The 25,798-nt window shown below is 34.2% G+C and overlaps 1 protein-coding gene and 1 non-coding gene across 4 annotated transcripts in view; both read right to left on the reverse strand.

Annotated features, from left to right (window-relative positions):
* The window catches only part of LOC138692920 (uncharacterized), a 273,822-nt gene that overhangs the window by 187,434 nt on the left and 60,590 nt on the right, over positions 1–25,798 (reverse strand). The gene's annotated exons all lie outside the window — the stretch shown is intronic.
* LOC138693541 (U4 spliceosomal RNA) lies at positions 13,282–13,422 on the reverse strand. Its single transcript, XR_011330370.1, has one exon. It is a non-coding gene; the product is annotated as a U4 spliceosomal RNA (small nuclear RNA).

A 25,798-nucleotide genomic window follows, 5' to 3' on the forward strand; every position in this document is an offset into this window, starting at 1 on the left:
TGCTTGTCCGCCTCCTTCTGGTCTATCTATTGCTGAGCATTGCCCCCTTTTAGCTCCGCCGTTTTGCTTGTCCTACTTCTTCTGGTCTATCTCTTGCTGAGCATTGCCTCCTTTATGCTTTACCGCATTTGGTTGTATACCTCCTTCTGATGTTTCCCTTATTGAGCATTGCCCAATTTATCCTCCGCCGCTTTCGGTTGTCTACCTCTTTCTTCTGCTTATGGTACCTAGCATTGTCCCTTTTTTCTTCGCCGTTTTTGGTTCTTTTCCTGCTTCTGGCGCTTCACTTTATGATCACTATGGTCTTTCTATCCTAAAGCTTTCGCTTCTGTACCTGCTTCTGCTATTCACCCCTCTCATTCCCCGCTTAAATATACTTCTCTTCCTGCTTTTGTTACTCCACTCTCTCATCCCCTACTTACATTGCATCTTTGCTGATGCTTCTACTCCTCTTTCACATCATTATTATTTTTCTTCGCCCACATCTTGCTTTTCTTTATCTCCTTCCCCTTTCTTCTGGTGCTTCACTTTATGATCACTGTGGTCTTTCTATTCCAAAGCTTTCGCTTCTCTACCTGCTTCTGCTATTCACCCCTCTCATTCCCAGCGTAAATATACTTCTCTGCCTGCTTGTTACTCAACTCTCTCATCCCCTACTTACAATGCATCTTTGCTGATGCTTCTACTCCTCTTTCACAACATTATTATTTTTCTGCGCCCACATCTTGCTTTTCTTTATCTCCTTTCCCTTTCTTCTGGTGCTTCACTTTATGATCAATGTGATCTTTCTATTCCAAAGCTTTCGCTTCGGTACCTGCTTCTGCTATTCACTCCTCTCATTCCCCGCTTAAATATACTTCTCTTCTTGCTTTTGTTACTCCACTGTCTCATCGCCTACTTACATGTGCACCTTTGCTGATGCTTCTACTCCTCTTTGACAACGTTATTATTTTCCTGCTCCACATCTTGCTTTTCATTATCTTCTTCCCCTTTTCTTCTGAATATCTCAGCTTCCCTTTTTTCACTGGTTAAGTAATCCATGAAAATCATTCCATTTAGCCTTACAATAAGCTAACTTGAGAAAAGTGTGAGAGGAATAGCTTTGTTCATCAACAGCTTTCCACTAAAAAGAACAAAAAATAAAAGATACTTATGACACATAATAATTACTTAAATACCACGTATAACTTAAAAATTCTTTGATCACATTTTACATCAAATAAAGGCGGACAGCTAAAAAGCTTAACTTGCGATTAAATTGTAAAAAAATATGTAGGGGAGAGTCGGGTAGTATCGGACAGTGCGTTTCTTTCATCTACCACCATATGGTAGTACCTGAATGACATGGTTACGTTTCTCTATGCGACATCACAGAAACGTAACCATGTCAATCAGGTACTATCGTGTGGTAGATGAAAGAAACTCACTGTCCGATATTACCCGATGTCCGATACTACCCGACTCTCCCCTATCGATTGAATGCGTATTTATTTGGTTATTTAACGACGCTGTATCACCTACGAGGCTATTTAGCGTCGATGGGATTGGTGATAGCCAAATAGTATTTGGCGAGATGAGGCCGAGGATTCGACATAGATTACCTGACATTTGCCTTACGGTTGGAGAAGTCCTCGGAAAAACCCAACCAGGTAATCAGCCCAAGCGGGAATCGAAACCGCGCCAGAACTCAACTCCGGATCTGCAGGAAAACGCCTTAGCCGACAAAGCTACGCCTGTGGCGTGAATACGAATTTATAATTTAATACCGTGTAAATAAGAGGGTTGAAGACTGGGCATAAAAAGTCTGTAAGTACCAAAGACACAAACCGCAGAAAAGAGAGCTTCCTTGTGTAACTAGTAATGTAGTAACATACGTTCTGCATATATATAGGAGAAATTAGGAATAAATAAAATATAATAAGACATAATTTTTCTTAGTGGATTGTGCCAGGATCATAGTTTTATTTATTTATTTCTTAAATAACTTTAAACGATATTGGCACTTACATCCTTTTCTATGTCTAGTTTTCAGATATACTTTCACAAGAACCATGGTACTCAGCTATTGAAATATTAATTATTTTAGGTAAACTTTTACAAACTTATTCCCGATTACATTTTATAAATTCTTTTACTTACAAAACCGAATTTCTTTCTTGACTTCAATCCCTCATGAATGAATGCAGAGACCCGAAGGCAAAGGATAACTCAACTTGAACAATGTTACTGTCTTTCTGCCACTTCAGATCGAGAATCCTGAGGATTTAAGAACATTGTTTACTTATCGGCACGAAGCGTCTATGAAATCTTGTAGATAATTGGAGATGTGAGAATGGGATAGTCTAAAGCAACATTTTTTACAAATATACTTTTTGTGAGAGTAAATTTCTTACACATAATATGTGGAAGCTATTAGTAAAATATTACAAAATTTATCCAAGAAATAACTGAAGTATACGCTGAAGAAATTATGAACGTACTGCATCTAATGACACTAAACATTTAATACGTCCCCTTGTGAAAGATTGTCTTCTTGGCTTAGAATTATAATATTCTCGCCCCATCATATAGCTCTTCGAAAGACATTTTTTTGGATTTATTCTAGTCTACTCTGTTTCATTCAGCATTGTTTCTTTTCCCTTAAGTGTAAATACAGGAGAACGAATAGATGTCTTCATATTACAAGAAAGTCATAAAGTAGGCCTAATTCGCAAGTTACAACAGAGAACAGTTGATAGAATATTGTAGTACTAGCGTAAAAATGCATCAATTACACATCTCAGTGTCACTGGTTACAACCAAAGTTTTACCGAGAATTGCAGGTTTCACACTATTTTTAATACTACCATAAAATTAAAATATAAAAGTACATAGTAGATAATGTTATAATATTCCGTTTAAAATCCCACATTGCTAGGAGAAGCCAATAGACGAGCATTTGTTAGTTTGTTACCATCCCATGGGCAGATAACTTTTATTTAGTCTAAGCCAAATCGTTACGAAATTAACAATTGTTGTTTTTGCTTCAAGTTTGTTTGAAGATTACGAAAAATGCCGCAAATTATTATGGCTAGTTATCTGATGAATAGTAAATGATCGCTGAAGCAGCGGACAATGTGAGAAACAAACTGCTCCTTGAAAAATTTAGACAAACTTATGAGGGAATATCAATAATTATTGCTCACAGTTTCATCTTGCAACAAAAACGTAACTAATATTACAGAAAACGTTATATTGGCGCATTTCCCAGTAAAATCAAATAAATGAAATGTTCTATATTATTTGTGTATTTATTGAAATGCTGGGTAAATTTGAGTCGCTGTAATCTGATTGCATTAATATAGTTTAAAATGCCATTTATAAAGCAAAGTGTTCTAATGTGGGAAAGTAGTGCTGCATTGTTTCTTTACCACCATCCTCTTCAATTGTTTTTTTTTTAGTGCAGGAAATGTATGTCCTTCAATTCTGAAATTAGGTAGGTAATTCTCACATTACGATATGGTAGTATAAAATACATTCAGATAGGTGTTAGTGCATGAAACGGTGTTGGATAGTTTGATAGAGGGCCAAACTTTAGTGAAGCGGTAATTTTAATTTCTCGAAAAAAAATCATATTTCCTACAAAAAGTCTATTCCAAATATGGTTGTACGCATGACCCAACAATTCCAATGTTCCTCGAATTGAATCGAGTAAGAACGAAAACCCTAAAAAAAAAAGATATTTAAAGCACCACAAATCTCAACCAAACTTCACGGTTTTCCATGAAAGATACAGATTTTAAGTATTTAAATAACTGCTTAAGGGACAAAATTGGCAATTACCCCAACATCACAGGTTTACTTATTAATAAACGTTTCCATGGTCTAGTGAGCGAAAGTAATATGCCAATAGGCTACACAAATCGATGTATTACATGTTATTTAATTATTCTTAAATTTATCATGTTCCCTCGTTCTTTTCTCACACCGTAGGAATATCTTTTGCTTACCTTAGACGCTACAGACGTAGAATTTTTCAAGAATGGATACTGAACGTCTAGTTTTCATATTTCCTCTTCCAATCTTACTATAATTATACTTTTTAAAACTCTTTAATATGATGTCCTCATGATGTACGTTTAAGAATAGGCTATTCACAATTTATGATGACGCTGAAAAAGTGATAAATCCAAGAGTTATCAAGTAAGTGTTTCATTCATTTGCCACTCTAAGTGACTTTTTAGCTTCAAATGATGGCCATCTCTCACCGAATATCATTGTAAGTAAAAAATATCATTATTTAAGATTAACATTCAGGAAATGTATTACATTCTGGAACAGAAAAAGAATCAATTCTTGGTGAAAAAAATAGTTCGTCCGTCAAAGAAGAAGAAGGGCTGTAACAATTATTTTATGATTCTTGTTTAAAAATCGTGTTTTTTACTACAAAGAGTCGATTCCAAATTTTGTTGCATGAATGACCCATCAATTTCAATGTTTCTCGAATTGGAATCGAGAAAGAACGAAAGATCCAAAGAGGGCAGTTAAGGGACTACAAAACTCTACCAGCCTTCATGGTTTTCCATCAGACATACAGATTTTAAGTATTTTAATAAATGCTTAAGGAACAAAATTGGCAATTACCTCAAAATCACAGGTTTACTTATTAATAAAAGTTTCCGTGGTCTAGTGGAAGAAAGTAATATGCCAATACACAAATCGATGTATTACATGTTATTTAATTATTCTTAAATTTATCATGTTCCCTCATTTTTTCTCACACCGTAGGAATATCTTTTGCTTACCTTAGACGCTACAGACGTAGAACTTTTCAAGAATGGATACTGAACGTCTCGTTTTCATATTTCCTCTTCCAATCTTACTATAATTATATTTTTTAAAACTCTTTAATATAGTGTCCTCATGGTGTACGTTTAAGAATAGGCTATTCACAATTTATGATGACGCTGAAAAAGTGATAAATCCAAGAGTTATCAAGTAAGTGTTTCATTCATTTGCCACTCTAAGTGACTTTTTAGCTTCAAATTATGGCCATCTCTCACCGAATATCATTGTAAGTAAAAAAAAATATCATTATTTAAGATTAACATTCAGGAAATGTATTACATTCTGGAACAGAAAAAGAATCAATTCTTGGTGAAAAAAATAGTTTGTCCGTCAAAGAAGAAGTGGAGCTGTAACAATTATTTTCTGATTCTTGCTTAAAAATCGTCTTTCCTATAAAGAGTCGATTCCAAATTTTGTTGTATGAATGACCCATCAATTTCAATGTTTCTCGAATTGGAATCGAGAAAGAACGAAAGATCCAAAAAGGGCAATTAAGGAACTACAAAATTCTACCAACCTTCATGGTTTTCCATCAAACATACAGATTTTAAGTATTTTAATAAATGCTTAAGGAACAAAATTGGCAATTACCCCAAAATCACAGGTTTACTTATTAATAAAAGTTTCCATGGTCTAGTGGACGAAAGTAATATGCCAATACACAAATCGATGTATCACATGTTATTTAATTATTCTTAAACTTATCATGTTCCCTCGTTCTTTTCTCACACTGTAGGAATATCTTTTGCTTACCTTAGACGCTATAGACCCAGAACTTATCAAGAATGGATACTGAACGTCTTGTTTTCATATTTCCTCTTCCAATCTTACTATAATTATACTTTTTAAAACTCTTTAATATAGTGTCCTCATGGTGTACGTTTAAGAATAGGCTATTCACAATTTATGATGACGCTGAAAAAGTGATAAATCCATGAGTTATCAAGTAAGTGTTTCATTCATTTGCCACTCTAAGTGACTTATTAGCTACAAAGGATGGCCAACTCACACCGAATATCATTGTAAATAAAAATATCACTAATTATGATTGACATTCAGGAAATATATTCTTTTCTGGAACAGAAAAAGAGTCCATTCTTGGTGACAAAAATAGTTCGTCTGTCAAAGAAGAAGAATCAGAAATATTTTCTGATTCTTGCTTAAAAATCGTGTTTCCTAAAAAGAGTCGATTCCAAATTTGGTTGTATGCATGACTCATCAATTCCAATGTTTCCCGAATAGCAATAAAACAGTTTTTACTGCACTTGAACATATTTTGAGGGTGTACATTTCCTACTTTTATTTTCTCGAAGAACAAAATATTGCCTTCAAATCTAGTCTTTCAGGTGAAGCTCCCTGTAAAGCAGATTTGAATAATTTCAAGGGAAGAATTTAAAATTTTTCCCTTGAAATTATTCAAAATATTGCCTATAAGTAAACTTAACGTGAATTCCGCCTTGCGACAGGACTATCTACAATTTAGTCAGACATTGCAAAAGTAACAGCTCAAGTAGGAAATCTATCAACCTGGTGTCATTCTTCATAGCAGAAACATGCTACAATGTAAATAATTTTGTATTTATTATACAAATATATATATATATATATATTATTTTCAAATTATACTGGTATTAAAAACTAATTTTACATAATTCGTATAAATAAATATCTTTGTTGTTTATAAAATAAAATTCAAAATTATAATACCAGGATCAAATTCTAGAGAGGAGTAGATAGACAAAAAAACACAAAATTCACAAAATACAGACTTTTTAGACTATCATTTAAGCACCAGAATAAGATATTTAACAAGTAGACTGCATAAATATGATGATAATAAAATTAATAGCAATAATAGTAGTAATAATTGAGATAATTTCGGAGTGAAGGAAAGATGATTTGAGAATGGTGACAGATTATGATTATTATTAAAATTTTTATTATTATTATTATTATTATTATTATTATTATTATATCATATTGTAATTATGCTTTGTGCTGAACTGTTTTTGCCCTCTGGCTCTTGTACAGCACAATAAATAATAGTAAATAAATAATTAAATAAAATTATCATTTTCAGTATCATTATTATTATTATTATTATTATTATTATTATTATTATTATTAGTAGTAGTAGTAGTAGTAGTAGTAGTAGTAGTAGTAGTAGTATTATTATTATTATTATTATTATTATTATTATTATTATTATTATTAGTGTCATTAGCAGGAAAACATATTGATATGATAAAAAAAACGTAAAATTGACAGAAATAATATAATTTACTTAGGGAACAAATAAACTTCCTTTACAATACATGACAGGTCTACATAATATAAACCTGGGAACTCTGTCCTATGACCATTTAGTCTGGAATTGAAAATTTCACAACTACAAGTAGCCAATTCTGACTGAAGTTTTATTACCGAATTATACAGACGTGTTCCATAATTTGTACTACAGATATATAGTAAAACATTCGATGTGAAGACTTAAGGTTCAAGTAAAGTAATAATTTTATTTCATGGGTTTGAGCTACAAAATTAACTAGATTTTCATCACAGATATTTCACTGAAGAGTATTTATAAATTTGGTTAATATTAAAAACATTAAATTCGGAATGGATCAAGTTTGTTAAAACGAATTGGGTAAATCACAAAATTAATCAGGAACACGCGCAACTTACTGCTGAATTCGTTGTGCGCAAGAAAGTGGCTTGTATTCCGAGGTGTTTAGAATTTATTTCCCTTTAGAGAGGCAGATCACTGTGAATCAAACCGTAACTCGTCTCCACCTACGCATACTTATGAAATGTACATCTACATAAGCGTTTCACATATTTGTGGGTAGGTGAATCTAGTCAGGACGCGAAGTCTAAAAACAAATCTGCTGTTTAAGTTGTTGCTCGCAGAGATAACAAACTGTCAGGTATAAAAATAATTCAATGTAAAATAATGACAAAGATTATTTTCTCACCCTTCCATACATATCAATATAGCTTTAAGAGAAATAGGCCTACAACTAGCACCGGTCTGTTTTTTCAGAATGTGTTGGTATTTTTCTGGATTGTGTTTGCAAGCTATGGGTTATATACGTCTATTTTATATTGTTTTTATTTAAGTATACTTAATTATTAGTCTACTTACTTTATTAGTACCTAAAATGCATCAGCGAAATAACTATACTCATATTAAGATGACATCTATGCAATGAATATTGTAAACGTGTAGTTGCTTTATTTCATTTTGGAAATGGTTTCCATAGTAACATTAGAACAATGCATTTAGGTTACAATGATAGGCAGTGTTAATGCTGAGTTTGTTGTGTATTCAGCTATAATATTATCGTAACTTAAAAAAAATAGTTGCATTGGTAGTGGAAACAATCACTGGCAATCTTCCTATCAATTGGTAAGCCGCAAGAAATTAAAAACAATCCTGTAGCTTACAGATGCGGCTAATCACAGGAACACATTCCCCAAAGTTAGCATGCGCGTAACGCAAAATATTAGCTGATTTTATTATTCAAATGTGAGAAAATTAAATTGTAAATGTAATGATGAATAACCAAAATATTGCTGTGTGGTGGCAAAACAAAGCCACTTAAACACCGAATAAGAATAGAAATTATGTGAAAATGTACTGAGAATCAATTAATTTAAAAAAAAATAATAGCCATAATAATACATTTATTATGTGTAGTATTTAATTAATTAATTAATTAATTAATTAATTCATTCATTCATTCATTCAGCCAGAGTGTTCTGTCCAAAGGCAGGTATTTCACTGCAAACCGAGCATTCTCCATCTTTCCAATTTTCTGCCTTTCCCTTAATCACCGCAATTTGAATTTAATTCGTATATTTTAATTTACATTTTTAATATCTTATCAATGATATTTTAGTTGGTTATTTAACGACGCTGTATCAACTAATCGGTTATTAAGCGTCGATGGGACTGGTCATAGCGAGATGATATTTGGCGATATGAGACCAAGAATTCGCCATAGACTACATGACATTCGCCTTACAGTTGGAAAAAGCTTCGAAAAAACTCCACCAAGGTAATCAGAACAAACGGGAATCAAACTCATGCCCGAACGCATTTTCGGATCGGCAGGTAAGTACCTTAGCCGACTGAGGTACGTCGGTGACTAATAATTGTATTTAACAAATATTTAACAAAACATAAGTATACTCTGAGATTCTGGTTGATATGTACATCTATTATCAGGCAGTACATCTCACTTAACGGTATGTGTCAGAGGAAGAATAATTATTTGTACACATCTGAAGTGTGATAAGTGTAAAATGTTAACCTACTAGTGAGCGGTGTATGACATTGTATGGTTTGATATCATATGGTATGGTAAGGTTTATTGTAAACTAAATGAACATGTACTTTTAAAAGTGAACAAATGAAGCAAATACAGCATAAACGACCATGTAGGTTATGGGTAAAATGTTGTAAGTTCAAGGTAATTATTTCCATTTGTAAAATTAGCTTCTTGTTAATGGATGGGCAACTCATGCTCACAAAGTGTTGAAAAAAACCTTGAAAGATAGAAAGACAGACGGAGCCAGCCGCAGCAGTTACAAATTGTTTGTAGTTTCGCTGCAGAAGCAGTTCATTGCCACGATGTGCTCTGGCGGCTCATGCAGGTGGTCGTGATATCTACTCATGATTTGAATTTCAGAATGACGCATGGTACAACAATTATAGTAATTTTAGACAGACTGTACCTAAACACACATAACAAAACTACATTATTTCCAAACTTTGTAAATTAGTTTAGTACTAGAAATACAAACTGAATACAACCTTTTCAAGATACAAGAAATATAGCTGCAACACTTATTTATTATTACACTATTTGTTAATAACATAAAATGTACACTGTCACACGTTAAAAGTGTTAAAATTGTTTAAAAAGGTATTTACCTTCGACAGACGGCCCGTTTCGACGCTATTTGTCGTCGTCTTCAGTGTCTCTTGAACCACTGCTGATTTTGGCTCTGCGATGTGCAGTTGTCGATGCTAGGGTTGGGGGTGTGTTGTTCCTATGGTGGGGGTTGGCTGTCTGTATGTTATGACGTATTATGATGTCAAACAATGTGTGCGTATTGAACTGTAGTTGCGTATTAAGTATGTAATGTGGGTGTGCTATTGTATTCTTATATATTTCGTATTGTTCTAGGATATTTAACTGTAAACTTTTTGGTGTGATGTGTAAAATTTCCATATCTGTTTCTATATTATTGTAGTCATGATTATTGTCGATAATGTGATCTGCATAATTTGATGTAATGTAAGGTTTGGTTATAGCTTTAATATGTTCGTTGTATCTTGTATGAAAGGATCTTTCTGTCTGTCCTATGTAAAAATGTGGGCAACTATTGCATTTTAATTTATAAACTCCAGTTGAATTATATATATTTGAATGTTTAGTGTGGTTATTTAAGTATTTCTATGTTGTATTATTTGTTTTGTATGCAATTTTGTACTTTAGTTTTCTGAATGAAGTTGCGATTTTGTGGGTATTCGTATTGTGATATGTTAATGTTATGTATTTATTCTCGCGTGCTGTTTGTGTTGGTTTGGTCTGTTTTTGTTTTGCCTTTTTTTATTAGTGTGTCTATTATGTTAGGGTTGTATCCATTGTCTTGTGCTATATATTTTATTGTGTTTAATTCTTCAGTGTAGTTGTCATTGTTCATTGGTATATTAATTAATCTGTGTGTCATTGTACGGAAAGCTGCATGTTTATGTTGTATGGGATGATTTGATGAATTGTGTATATGTATTGTGGTTGTAGTGGGTTTCCTATATATTTTGAATTCGTGTCTGTTATTTGTTTTGGTTATTGTGATGTCTAAGAAGTTTATAGCTTGCTTATGTTCCATTTCTACTGTATATTTTAATTTGGGGTGTATTTTGTTGAGTTGTTGATGTAGGTTTTCTATTTGTCTTTTGTTTCCATTATATAAGACTATTATGTCATCTACATATCGATGCCAGTACATTATTTTCTCTGCGTGTTTGTTGTTGTCGGTATTTAGTATGTGTGTTTGTTCTATGTTGTGAATAAAGATTTCAGCTAATATACTTGATATAGGTGAACCCATTGGTAATCCTTCAGTTTGTGTATAGTATTTATTGTTATGTGTGAAATAATTTTGTTTAGTAATAATTTCTGTGATGTGTAAAATTTCGTTAATATGAGTCTGTGGTATGTTATTTTTGATAAGCATTTCCCGAAGTATTTCTAGTGTTTCTGTTACTGGTATGTTTGTATATAGATTTACGATGTCAAATGATGCTAATGTTGTATTGTGTGGAATGTGTTTGTGTTTTATTTTGTTAACTAAGTCTATGGTGTTGATTATTGTTGTTGGGTTTTCAAATTGTATACTATTTCTTATAATGTTGTCTATATATTTCGCTAATTTGTATGCTGGTGCATTCTTGTAGTTAATAAGAGGCCTGATTGGTATATTTTGTTTGTGAATTTTTGGTAATGCTTTTAGTTTAGGTGCGTGAGGTTTAATTTGTTTCAATTGTTGTTTTTTGTTGTTAGGTATGATGTGAGTGTTTTGATTTATTGTATTTTTGACTATTGTTTGATATTTTGTTGTTGGATCTATTTTTATTTCTGTAATGTTATTTTCGTGAAAAAAATGTGTTAATTTTATCATTCATGTCTTGAGCATTCATTATTACAGTGCAATTACCCTTATCAGCTTTTACAAATGTCAAATTGTGTGCTTGTTGTTTCTCTCTTAATGTCTTTATTGTTTTAATTTCGTGCTTATCGGTTAAAGGTTTGTTTATTTTATCTATGTTTCTTAATAAATCTTGTCGGATGTATTCTTGGTGTTGTGGTTGTGTGTTTTGAATTGCTGTTTCTGCATTGATGATCATTTGCATTTGTTGTGTTCTTGGTGTCTTGTTATATTGTAGGTTATGTTTTAGTCCTTTTTCAAGTAATTTCCTTTCATTTTGGTTAAATGTTACGTTGGTATTGTTGAATATCTTAGGATGGAATTTGTGTGTGGTGTTGTATTTGGTTTTTTGTTTATGTTGCCAGTTTGTTTCTATGTCGTTTCTTTATCTTATCACTTATTTGTGCTATTACTTTGTTCGTATGTAAAATAATTTCCTCTAATTGTATATGATGTACTATTTTTGTTAACTGCAAATATGTCTTATATGCATTTGTATTGTGTTTGTTTTTCATGTGATGTAAATATTTTATATTGTTTTGTATGTAGATTTTCTCTGCTGTAGCTTTTGTTTTCTGTGCTGGGTATGAATTGTTTTTTATGTTTATGTGTATGTAATTGGGTATTACGTCTCGTTTGAGGCATTCTTGATTAAATCTAATGTTATGGGATGTCTTGATCACTTTATGTCTCATTTTAAACATAGAACGCGAGAATTTACAAGTATTTATTCATTAAGGAGCATTCCTCTGTTCTCAGAAAGGTAATAGTCTCAAACAATCACAAATTCAAAGAAGTAATTTTTACATGTCACGGCAAAAGAAATAAACTTACTTCTGAGCAATTTCTGTATATTGAGAGTTTTTACACTTCTTTCTTGGATTAAACTCTGCCTCAAGCACATAATGTGGAAGCAAAGAGTATATGTGGAAATTCTGACTTAGGTAGCATTCCGAACAGTTCGATTCCTGATTTCACCGGAATCTGAGTGGCATGCTGTTCTGTAGATTTATCAATTCAAGCTATAAACCTTCAGGATTTTCTATCGGCTGTGAGCCAAAAGAATTTCAGAAAAATCTCCATACCTTCTCAATTCTCACTTACCAGTGAACTGTGCTGTAGGTCTTGAAGTAGGGTCTTATATTTGATAAGATGATTTTCTTATCGCTCTTAAAGATATTTTATAGTTTAAAAAACTGAAGTTGTGTATGTGCTACATGATACTGCCACATTTCAAATTTATCCATAAATGCTCTTAACTAGTCAATCATTATGTCTGTAACTCGCAAGCACAATGTGCTAACGATATTTGATATCAGTCTCACCTTGTTGATATCCTATTTTTACCTTAAGCTATTCTAAAGCAGATCTAGACGGTATTTCTTTATTAAAATCTTCACTATGCTTATTTGTAACATAAAATGTCATGTGTAAAAAAAGTGTAATAGGACCTAATACAAGCTTTACTCCCGTTCTTAATAAAAAAATCTTCCCCTTTCGACTCATCACTGAAGTGAAATGATCTGAGAATTGTTTTGTTTTTTCACTTAAAACGAGCCGCCACTCATAGCAGAAACGAACAAACTTGTCCCTTGCATACAAACACTACAGCCAGTACCGAGTTCGTTCTACCAAAGAGGTTGTGTTGACACTTTGAGAGCACGAGTTGCCCACCTATGATCAATCACCATACCAACGGTCTCTGAATCCTACAACTACAAACATAATTACTTGCTCCCGTAGGAGCTTTCAAAAATTGCCGAAATCGACGATATTTCACGTCGATCTGGCGGGGTATTGGTATAAGTTTTCAACTAGCAATAATCGCACCTCGGATAAACCTCATTGGTTACGATATTGCCACTGCGCAAAGCTAACATATGAGTTTTTCAGCATCCTACTTATAGAAAAGGATCAACATATCGTTAGCAAGGTATAATTCCATTATTTTCATACTTTAAAAGAAAGAAAGAAAGGAAAAGGTGTCCAATAAATTTATAATTTCCTTAGAATAATATTGTACAACCATTGAATGAAATTTGGACAATTAAAACAGTTCCTTACTCAATAAATAATAATTATTGTAAGTTTTCATGTAATTTCCACACAGTGCCATCTATTGGCCATAAAGCGAAACACCAAGCCTCCCCTCTCGTGAATGAATGGGTTCATGATTGTCTCGTTGCTGCGTGGTTGAATGCAGGAAGAGGACACCATACTTTGGCATTTATGCAATTTTATCATTCTTCTGTAATCCGTCAAGAACTGAATAATTGAAATCGGATTTATCACATTCGTTCCATTTTCGCTTGGGCTAATTACTTAGTTAGGTTTTATCCGACGTTTTCTCCAACTGTAAGACCAATGTCATGTAATCTATGGCGAAACCTCGGTCTCATCTCGCCAAATGACCATCTCGCTATCAACAATTTCATCAACGGTATATAAACAAGTAGTTGATACAGCGTAGTTAAATAACCAACTGTGAGTGTACACTGGGGTTCAAAGATATCTGATATTTATGATCGTGCAAGCGAACTTTCTAACTACGGGAGAAGTCACAACCAAAATATATAACAAATTGACAAGTTTTGAAATAGTTGCGCTATTATTCTCAATAGGTGACACCATTATTGGCCGATTAAAAAGTGTCGCGGAAAATGATGATGTACATTAAGCATAAATTATTCTCATAATTAACAATATCAGAGATTTTCAGTTGAACCTAATGTTGTTTTACAATCAGCAGAGGTAAATAAAATACTGAATATATATAGTACGATTGGCTACACTGACTATTATCTTTGCCATCTATTGATAAAAGTAAAAACTGATGAAAAAATATATCCTGATTTCCTGGAATTGAACGGTTGGATGGAAAAAGGGCCTCAGTGAGAAAATGGCGTTTTGAGAAAAAGTCCTTTAAACATTTTAAAGTACTGGTCCCTTTCTCTTAACTGTACAAAATAACACTCTATGCTTTTGGTAAAAGAATTTGCAACGTTTAAATAATATTTTAGAAGAAAATCTGTGTTCAGCTGATTGATTTAAAAGTTATTGGTGCTTGAAAATTGGCTCTCTCAGGCCTTTTTTCTTAAAAACAGAAAATAAAATATAAACTCAATTTATTATTTATTATTATGGATAGAAAATTATGTGCTTTTTTGCATAATGTAATGAAAATACAACAGAATACAAAGGAACTCAATATAAACTCAGTTTATTATTTTATTATTACACTGCCTATGCACAGAAAATTATATGCTTTTCCTCATAATTTAATGAAAATATAATATAATAGAAAGGAACTTAATATTTCAAAAAAATTCTGATTAAACATATCTCAATCACATCACTTAATAAACTGTCTACAATGTCCTCACTTGCTTCAACTGATAAGTTTTCATCTTGTTCCTGAAGTTCTTGCCATGCTCCTGGTTCCTCAGTGGTGTTCTTAAACTTTTATTCAAACCAGCTACTTCATCTTCTTTCAAAAACTCATAAAGACTTGTGACATCTCGTATCTTATCAAATTTGAGTTTTTTTCTTGGGTGTAACAGGAACAGTATCACTTAACTTTAACCTTCCATTTGTATGACAGTTGCTTCGAGACTTTTGGTAGAACGTCTTAAACACAACTAGTGACACGTTACACGTTTCACACAGCCACAATGTGTTTGGAGGTTTGACAGCTGATGTCTCCACATTTATCAACATTTATTCACACAGCTCTAACACTGGCAATATTAATGTTACGTTCATGAAATTTCTAAGGCACGTATTTCAAACCCTAAGGACTCCGAAAAAACATTTTACACAAAAAGGGTCTGAGTGACCTGAGGCCTCTTTTCCATCCAACCGTTCAATTATAATCACAAATTTTTAACCAATTTTATAATTATCTTTAAGTAACATGAATTAACATAAGCAAAATTATTTGAGTATATTACACTAAAAGGAGTTCTAAAAAATAAAAGAAAGGACATAACAAAAAATTCACTACGGAGATTCAAATTCGAACTGCCTGCATAAAAGTTAAGTAGCTTAACCACTGCTCCACGCCAAGCATGCTGTGGAGGTATTAAAATTCTGTGTTAATTATTGTATTAAGCCCTGCTGCTTTACACTCTATTGCCTAAGGAACATCGAGTAAATAATATGATGACGGTTAAATAACAGACAATAATTAATTTGCAAGTTGTGCTGCAGGGAATATGATTATTATACTAATCTAAATCCGTGATCATCAGGGCCTAAACGTAGTAATTGTAAACAAGAAGAAAAACCATAATTCTGATGACAGAATATAGGCTATCCTGATTTCCTGGAATTATAACCACAAATTTTCACCAATTTTGTAATTATCAGTAAGTAAAATGAATTTACATGAGCAAAATTATTTGATTATATTACACTAAAAGGAGTTGTATAAATAAAAAGGACAAAACAAAAAATTCACTACGGGGATTCGAAGCATGCTGTGGAGGTAGCCAAAATCAGCACCTTGTATTATGGGGTTAACTAAAGCGGTGCATGGAGGTTTACTGTGCGCTCACCCGATGGAACTTAGAAAATTTTCGTTGCTCGAGAGACCGGCCACTTTCATTTTGATCAAATGTACCAGCTGTCAAAAGAAAAAGTGGCCGCCCTCTAGATACTATGTTTCCTTCGAGTTTCTCCGCTACAATTCGGAGACAGGCGATGTTATGTGTTGTTGGACTACGATGCCTGCTAATACAGCTGTAATTAAAGTATTACACGTGTTACACTTGTAGCGTAATGGTAGCGTTGTGGGCTGGTCTTCGTGAAGTCTTGCGATCGCACACCACCGAGTGCTTTTTATGTTTTTTTTAAATAGAGAGAAAATATATTTTATGACTGTTTTAGTAGGCCTAATTAACATCAGATTCATGAATGCATTATGCCATGACCTTATCATTATTTATTGTGACATTATGGCTACAAATGGAAATAAAGAAAGAAAAATTTTATACTCAACAAAAATATCTTTCGTGGCATAAACAAAATAAGCATACTAGCCACCGCCGTAGCTTAGTTCGCTAAGGCGCTTGCCTGCCAATCCGGAGTTGCGCTCGGACGCGTGTACGATTCCCGCTTAAGCTGATTATTTGGTTGGTTTTTTTCCGAGGTTTTCCCCAACCGTAAGGCGAATGTCAGATAATCTATGGCGAATCCTCGGCATCATCTAGCCATCATCAATACCATCGACGCTAAATAACCTAGTAGTTGATACAGCATCGTTAAACAACCAACTAAAAAAAACAAGCATACTTGCGTCTGCTTTAGAAAATTCAAACAATAAAAAGTTTAAAAAACCAAACCAAAAGCCACGATTGAATATTTAGTCCATCTTCCTCCAATCTCGATCACATTTTGCAGTCGAATGGACATGTCCTGGACGAGCTTTCATATATCATCAGGACGTCTTGGAGGGGGATTGGGCTAATTTTACCGCATATTATTATGCTTCTTTACTTGTGCACCCGTGGCTTAGTTGGAAGAACGTCTGAATTCAGATATCAACATCTCAGGCTCAAATCCTCGTCTCTCCTTTTCATTTTATTGTGTTACAGGATAGTATAATGTATTAATATAAGGAAAAAACCAACACTAGTATTATGCAACTGTATTTTTCCAAATCTAGCATTAAATTTACATTATTTATATCGATAAAGTACATAACAGAATATAAATGATAACTTGAATATTATTTATATAGCTAAAAACGATAACAGAATATAAATGGTAACTTGAATATTATTTATTTCGCTAACGAACGATAACAGAATATAAATTATAACTTAAATATTATTTATAACGCTAAAGAACTATAACAGAATATAAATGATAACTTGAATATTATTTACATCGCTAAAGAACGATAACAGAATATAAATGGTAACTTGAATATTATTTATAACGCTAAAGAACTATAACAGAATATAAATGATAACTTGAATTTATTTACAACGCTAAAGAACGATAGCAAAATTTAAATGATAACTTCAATATTATTTACATCTCTAAAGAACGATAGCAGAATATAAATGCTAAATTGAATATTATTTATATCGCTAAAAATTATAACAAAATAAAATGATAACTTGAATAAGGCGTGGACTCGTAACTTTCGAACCATTAAGCGAGCAAGCGAGCACTCTACCACTACTCTACGAGACGCAGATAGCGAATGATTCCATAGTTCCGAAACTGCTTTTACAAGCGTGAGCATCGCATAACATCACCGTGATCCGAAGTGGACTTAGTTCACGAGTGCGACCACTTTTTTTTTTTTTTTTGACAGCTGTACGCACTAGAAACTAGATAAAGGTACTAGGCATTTCACTTGCAGAAAGTCCGTATTTTGATCATTGTGAACGTCTCTGGTGAATGCGGCGAGTCACTTGTGAGCATCTGTATTTCGTATCCTTTGTAAAATGCAGGTTTTCCTAGTTACCAATCCGCAGGGTCAGAAGATTCAGCAGGTATATATATATATATATATATATATATATATATATATATATATATATATATCGACTCATCGAAACAAAGATGTAACCAGAACAGAAGCATTACAAATGAAATCACAACGGACAGTAAAAGACGCATATATTAGAAAAGTATAAGAAATCTGGATACACTGACCGAACTAAAAATAACAGAGTCCGTAGTCCAAGGAGTTAAAAGAAGAATATAATCCCAATGGATGTGTCTTGTTAGCATAATGTCAGATGTGTATTTTTAAAAAGCTCTTATTATAGACCGTCTACAAAACGAAGTTCTGAAAGGCCAAAGATGGAACAGAATACGAGCCTAGACCATATTTCATAAAGGAAAAGGAAGAAATGTTATATATATATATATATATATATATATATCCAGCTAATGTTCTGCGAAGTCTGAGCTCTCTTTCATCTTGATAAGTTTTATTTTCAAAAAGTTCAACTTTGAATTATGATTTAAGACTTTCATGGTGTTCAGCACTATGCAAGAGAATTTTCGGATACTGCGCCGTATTACAGATTCAGAAACACTCCGAAGTTGCAGAGCTATCGGCTCTATCATTACAGTGGTTAAGAAATGGGAAACTTATGTGTTAGATCCGTTACCAAGAGCTTTTCACCACTCCTGATAAATCCAACAGACAGATTCTAGTTTCTGTTGAATTCGTTACCAAGAGTTATTATCCAGTCCTGCTCACGAACATAACAGGTAGGTCTTAAGCGGGACTCGCACGCACGCCTGAGCCCAGACTCGAAGCACCATGCTCTCCTATTGAATATCCTTTCAGTGTATTTTTTTTAGTTGGTTATTTAACGACGCTGTATCAACTAAGAGGTTATTTAGCGTCGATGAAATTGATGATAGCGAGATGGTATTTGGCGGGATGAGGCCGAGGATTCGCCATAGATTACCTGGTATTCACTTTACGGTTGGGGAAAACCTCGGAAAAAACCCAACCAGGTAATCAGCCCAAGCGGGGATCGAACCCGCGCCCGAGCGCAACTTCAGACCGGCAGGCGAGCGCCTTAACCGACTGAGCCACGCCGGTGGCTCTTTCAGTGTATGTTATATTGTATTCTGTTATTTCACTATCGTGAACATTAACACAATGTGACAGTGATGAATCTCGTACAATCAATCTTATCTTTCCGTTGTATAAATTTTAACTTCTTTCAAATAACGAGGCGATGAGATCTGAGTTACACAAGGCTTCAAGTTGTCTGTCTGACTAATGGGAATCCAGCTTCCAGGCCAGAAACCTGTGATGCAGAATACACTAATTTTATAGTTATCTTTCTATGCGTCATTCCCGAATGGATCCGCCGGTAGATATGTGATAGGCCTATGAATGAATTCCAAGCAATAGTTGGGAGAAACAGATAGTACGTCGAAACGATTTTTTTGACGTCCATTGTTAAAAGTAGGCCTGTTAACAGTATACGATCATGTTAAAATAGACTATTAAGAGAAGGCGTGTTAAAAGTAAAAACTTTCAACAGTTCATTCCTCTTTTTTTTTTCGTGTACGCCTTTCAATGGATCTATTGCATGCTATGGCATATTTCTGACATGATTTTACAGATAATAATTCTGTGGTGTTTGGTCAGAACGTAACTCCAAAAATGGCCTTTTACAGCTGAAAGCGCAGCCCTATATAAAAAACAGTCCTCTTTTGTTTGGTCCTAAATCATATATACAATACCCAGATTGCTCGGCTTTATAGGCTTTGACGGTAACAACTTTTGTCAGGTTTACTACGCTCCCATCTAGTTGTTACATAAGGAGTCACGTCATAACTCCCATTTGAATTGCATTAGCGACTGTACTGCCATCTCGTGTTCGTTTACGGCGACGGGTGGCGATCCTAGCGGTTGTTCTCTTCAAAGTGCTACCGATTTTAACATAGGGATGAGCAATCTGTTATATATGTGATCTGGGGTTTGGTATAGCCATGATATCTCCATCTAATCTTATGTTATTTTCATTCACATTTGTATGTAAACTATAATTATGATTTGTATAGGAAAATTGAAAATATAAAAGCCTGTATCTCAAAACATTTTTTTTTTTTAGTTATGTTTTGACTAAACACCATTGGATTCTGAATTTATTCCAATTACAATCTTTTTAAATTTCTTCTACTTTCTGGTTTCCTGAAGCATTATTATTTTTTTAATATTACACAAAACGCTTTTTTCCAATCTTGTGTCACTAAAAATCATTTTCAGTTCGTTAAAAGAGTTTACAAACGAATCATGGCATACCTATAACAATGGCTTCTAAAATAATGTATGATTTGGCCTACACGTTAAAAGTGATGTTATTTTGTTTGTAGGTTCGCTACATTCAGCCTAGCGGCCTCGTTTCGCAAGCATCCCTACTTACTACATGAAGTGGCAGTTTCATAATTTGCACCATAAATAGCCTATTTCGGTATCAGAAATGGTGAAAAAATAGTATTTTCGTAAAAAGTCTGGAAACTTTTTTTTTTTTTTTTTTTCCCCCCCCCCCAGAATAAATGGCCTAACACTTTTTGTTTCCACTTCGTATAATGAGAAAGTAAAAAGTTGGAGCCAAGAAAGAAATGGGAAAGATTTCGACGGCGAAGGGTCCTTCCGAACCGTGAAAGTGAAAAGTGCCCGGGTCACTAAGACAAGTGACTAGCGTCCAGCGTGACCTCTCTCTGCGCTGCACTTGGATGCGTGTCCTACCGTTACCATCGCAACCAAGTGCTGCGCGCAACACTGGCACCAGGGGAGTAATCTTCACTGCTAAAAAGTTTGTATTTCACTCTTTGGTACCCTGCCAGTGTCTTCGCGTGGTTAAAATGCACAGGTCAGTCAGATTTTGCAAATCTTGTATTGCTCGATCGGTAACTCTTGTGCCTAGGAATATATTATCTATAAATATCATCTATAAAGTATACAGGATTGTTCCGTAGATTTTTTGATTTGATGAAAAAGAGATACACAACGTGATTATGAATGATACGACAACCATTTAAATGCTAGTGTAGACCATAGATGTCCAATTGTAACTCGTACGAGGTAACCCTTGGCGTAAGCAACCCGCAGCGCATATTCTTTAAGGTCGTTTTTCCTATTTTATATGGAAAGTTATTGACCTTAGCAGAGCATGCTTGACGTACATCTCCTGGTTCTATGGGCGTTTGGACACCCATGCTGTAGACAGTGACAACGAAAATATATAAATAAAATCAGCGTGTCTGAACTACGTCGGTGATTGAGATACAAAACAAAACATTAGGTTAGAAAATTCAGAAGCCACGTTAATCACACGAGCTGTTCTCACGCAACAGTGCTGTCCAGAGACAAAGCAATCATTACTGTCGCGTGATACTATGCCCTCATGTGGACTCATGCTTAGTTAAGGACAGCACGTCTTACATACTAGGCACGTCGAAGTACTTTTTGCGAAAAGAAAGTCTGCACAGCGTGTGTTATAAACAAGTTGTTGGCCGATTAAATAAATCGTCTGCGATCACATACTCAACATGTTGTTTACTTTTAAGCGTGTGTCCAAGACTGTACGTTTTCACAATAATGCTTCGAGATAGAACAGAAATTCACACAGCTGTTTAAAGGAAATTACACGTGAACTAAATCTGAGGCCTATTCCACTATTAAACTTTTCAAAGCTGGTTCTCATAGTGTAAAATGAAAAGGAAAAGTACAGGAACTTTAAAACTGTATTATTACTTTTGTTCCACCATTGCAATAATTTTGAAAAGTGAATGGGGTTTTTGCAGAGAACCAAGTCTCTCTGCCATTAACATCCTCAGGCCTAGCGTCTCTTATGGGATACATTAAACAGTACTTTTTTAAAATCCCACCATCTCAAGAAGAATGTTTTAAATTTTCTTGAAACTAGTTGAGGATGTTTAGAAGAGACGGCGGCACCACCTAAATATGAATTCAATCAAATTAATTAACTTATATACCAGCCACACATGCTCCAAGATGGCTATTTCTGGAAAGAAGGAGATGGAACGCATGCATGCATGTAAATCACTGGATTGTTGATAATATTAACAAATTAAATAAATATTATATTGAATGAGGTAAATAAAACACTGTTCTGTTTGGTGGCATAATCAGATTCATGCCTTAAAATTTGTACAATATTACTAAAATTGAGATACACATTGTGTCTCCTATGGTAGACGTCAAGCTTCTAGATTTTAAAGTAAAAACTGTTATTTTGTATCATATATTATAAAAAAAACTGAATATTCAATCAGACTAGAGTTAATGTAATTAATTTACAATACACTGAGTCCCATGGTCTCCTATAGGATACATCAGTTTTGAGTTACTTTCATTACTTGAATATTTTTCTCCTAATTTTTTCATCAGTACATAGTCTATTTGCAACACTACATTAAAATTTCACAGATTTTTTAATCTCAAAATTCTCCCCAGGACTGAGGAGGTTAAGATTAAATTTATTACATTCAGTATGCTTTTGCTTTGGATTCAAAATAATATAGAAAATAATTATTATAAGAAGGAAAAATTTATTATTGAGTGATTCAAGTGACGAAGAATTAAAAAAAAAAAACAGTGTATGACTGGGCCTATTCTAAAACCAAAAACAAGAAGTTTAGACCTAACTTTCATCTAAAGAACAATAAATGGCTTATAATCAGGCTTGTAATGTTGGGGACCGACTACAAATGTTGACTGAAACATGGTACATAGGCCGGGGACATTGGCTTGGTTCTGCAATCGATTACTGGAATAACAATGTGAACATAAACAAATCTGGACAGCTCTAAAAGTAAATATGAGCTACATAGCATTACAAAGACTTTATTTTCTGCAACGGTCTGTCTTATTATACTTAATGTTAGTCTTAACATAGTTTTAAATACGTTTGCTGCAATGTTACATGGCATGGGAGTTTTTTTATTTGTATATTTTTCTATAAAATGTTTAAAGCGAGGATTGTTTATTTTAGATAACGGTATGTCTGCAGCCACCATCATCTCGCACAAAACCAGGAAAATTTTCGATTGCATATTCAAAAAGGAATTGTTAGTATTTAGTCTGTTTTTTATTGGCTATCAATTTGAGCTGTTCCGTATGTTTTCTTGTGCTACAATGTATCTGTATATAAAATCGTTTGTCACCTCGTGTGTTTGTATTACATAATTTACATATAATTTTCCCGTCATTCACTTCAAAACACTCGCCAAATTCCGCTGCAAGTGAGAACTTTTAACTTTAGGCATTATTATTCAGCAGGTATACACTGTTTACGCACGCTACAGTAGTGACTGCGAACGGACAGTAAACTTGAAACTACCGTAACGTACCTGCTCATAATTATATGTTCTTTATCTAGGAAATGGAGCTCAGCAACATGAAGTTGCAATGATTACTAATATGCAAAGACTTTGAAATGAAAAGTGGAAAGTCTACAATTCATGGAGAAAGAGAAAGACTTTTCACTTTTCAAAAGTTCATTGCTTCTTCTTCTGATTTAAGAGTGTATATTTCAATTATAACACTTAGGCACATACATTATTGTTTATAGTTGCAAAGTTTGATGGTGGAATACGCTCCAGGTACACACTTCATTGCTTCTTCTTCTGATTTAAGGGTGTATATTTCAATTATAATACTTAGGCACATACGTTATTGCTTATGTTCGTGGGTTTTCCGTTTGCTTATTCTGTAGCCTATTAATTATCATAAGTAATTAAAAAGAATATACATATTTACTGATTCATATATTCAGTTAAGTGCTAAATTTATTAGGTCCTACTTCTTAATTTCTTTAATAAATACTATTCAACTTATCAGCCCACAAGTAACCTAGTACCTAACACAGTCCGAAACTACATAGCCACAAAATATGTAATTCCTTAGTTCTCAGAAATAGGTAGCCGGGAAACGAGAATATTGCTTGTTCTATTTCCTTTCTCTCGGATAAAACGTTTAGGTACCGCAATAAAATCACCCTGTGAGAGACAAATGGAAAGAAAGGTAAGCCAGGCTTCTTAAATGAAGGAAAGAGACGAATTATCAAACACCTGAATAAGCACACGTGAAATGGAAAGGAAGCAACTTCCATGCTTGGAGTTTCAGGTTCAAATTAAGTGGAATTTGTAGTGGACAAGGACGATGTTGGGATAAACTTCCTAACAAAATTGATCACATTCGTCTTCCCATCAGTCCATTAGCCTATTTCTTCACAATCTCATTTCCCGTCATCCTTCCGTCATTTCTTCATAAGTCCATTTCTCCTGCAACAATTCCACCATTTCTTCGTAATCCCATTTATCTTATAATAATTTCGCCATTTCTTCGTAATTCCATGTCCCCTGCAACCATTATACCATTTCCTCATAACCTCATTTCCCCTGCAACATTCCTTCACGTCTTTATAACCCAACTTCCCCTGCAACATTCCAACATTTCTTCATAATCCCATTTCTCCTGTCATCATTCTGTCATATCTAACTAGAAACTCTAAGATTTCAAATAAAGTGAATAATAATAATAATTTTTAACAATATTAACATGACCAGAGCGCCGACTTTCCACACTGGTGCCCGAGTTCAAATCCCCAAGAATTTAAATTAAATTTGTAACTGGCAAAGCGGTGTTGTTTAAGTTTTTTTAGAACTCCCATTTTCTCTAATATCGTTTCACAATTTCTCCCCAATTTATAATCACCCTTATCACTGCAGTAGTTTCAACGGGATCTGTATGAAAAAAGCAACCACGGGAAATCCTGAAGTTGACATAAACGCCTAAGTGTTCGGTGTATGCCAAGCACGCAAAACCTAATAGATCTATATGCGAATTCAGCAACTTACATACGGCACAACGATCCTAGGGGTGGTGTGCCGAACTTGAGAATGTATAAGTACTGTATCTCCAAAACGTCTGCGACATTGAATACGAATATATATTATGATGTAAATTACAGAACTTCTCTCCTAGATGTTTGCGTTGTAACGTCGTTTATGCCACTTTTGTCTGAAACGAGCTGAGCACACGAAAAGCCGTACAAGATCTACAAGTGGCTCTCACTGTTAATATGAGTGTCCTGGAAACATCTGTCACTCAGAGGGGGGTGAAAGCACCTGTGCCGCTCCCGTCAACGATTTCGATTACGGTCCGGCGGTAATCTCGTAGACTGCAAGAAAGAAACAGGATTGTTTACTTTCTCATTATGCGAAATACCGGTACTGTATTAAAATATCGCAATGTTTAACAAACGAATTTCGGGATAGCAGAAACCAAATAAAGAAAAGAAGAGCGAGATAAAGGAAGAACGAATACAACGGAGGAGATGAAGGAAGAAGGAACGAAATAAATAAAGAAAAGACGAATAGAATGAAACAAATGAAGAATAGAGAATTAAAAAATGAAAAAAATATATATTTAGACTACATCAGTTACTGATATTTGCCTGCGGGGAGTAAGATGAGGAGAAGCGTAATTCAGTGTGGCCAACATCGGAGACAGAACTTGGGTTACCACCTTTATTACGAGGCATGCTATATGCCCGGTGTATCCCGGACAGCCTAGCCGGCAGGGCAGAAGATTCACGGCCTGCTTGCAGTGTAACGGTGCTACTGCTGCTGCATAATTGCGCAGGGGTGCCACGATTCTGTTATGCTAACATCTCTAACGAAGAACCGTAGCCAGTTGAAAATTACGGGCATCCAACACACGGTAAAGGAGTCA

The sequence above is a fragment of the Periplaneta americana genome, chromosome 17 (assembly GCF_040183065.1).
Source record: "Periplaneta americana isolate PAMFEO1 chromosome 17, P.americana_PAMFEO1_priV1, whole genome shotgun sequence".
In the NCBI taxonomy this organism is placed as follows: domain Eukaryota; kingdom Metazoa; phylum Arthropoda; class Insecta; order Blattodea; family Blattidae; genus Periplaneta; species Periplaneta americana.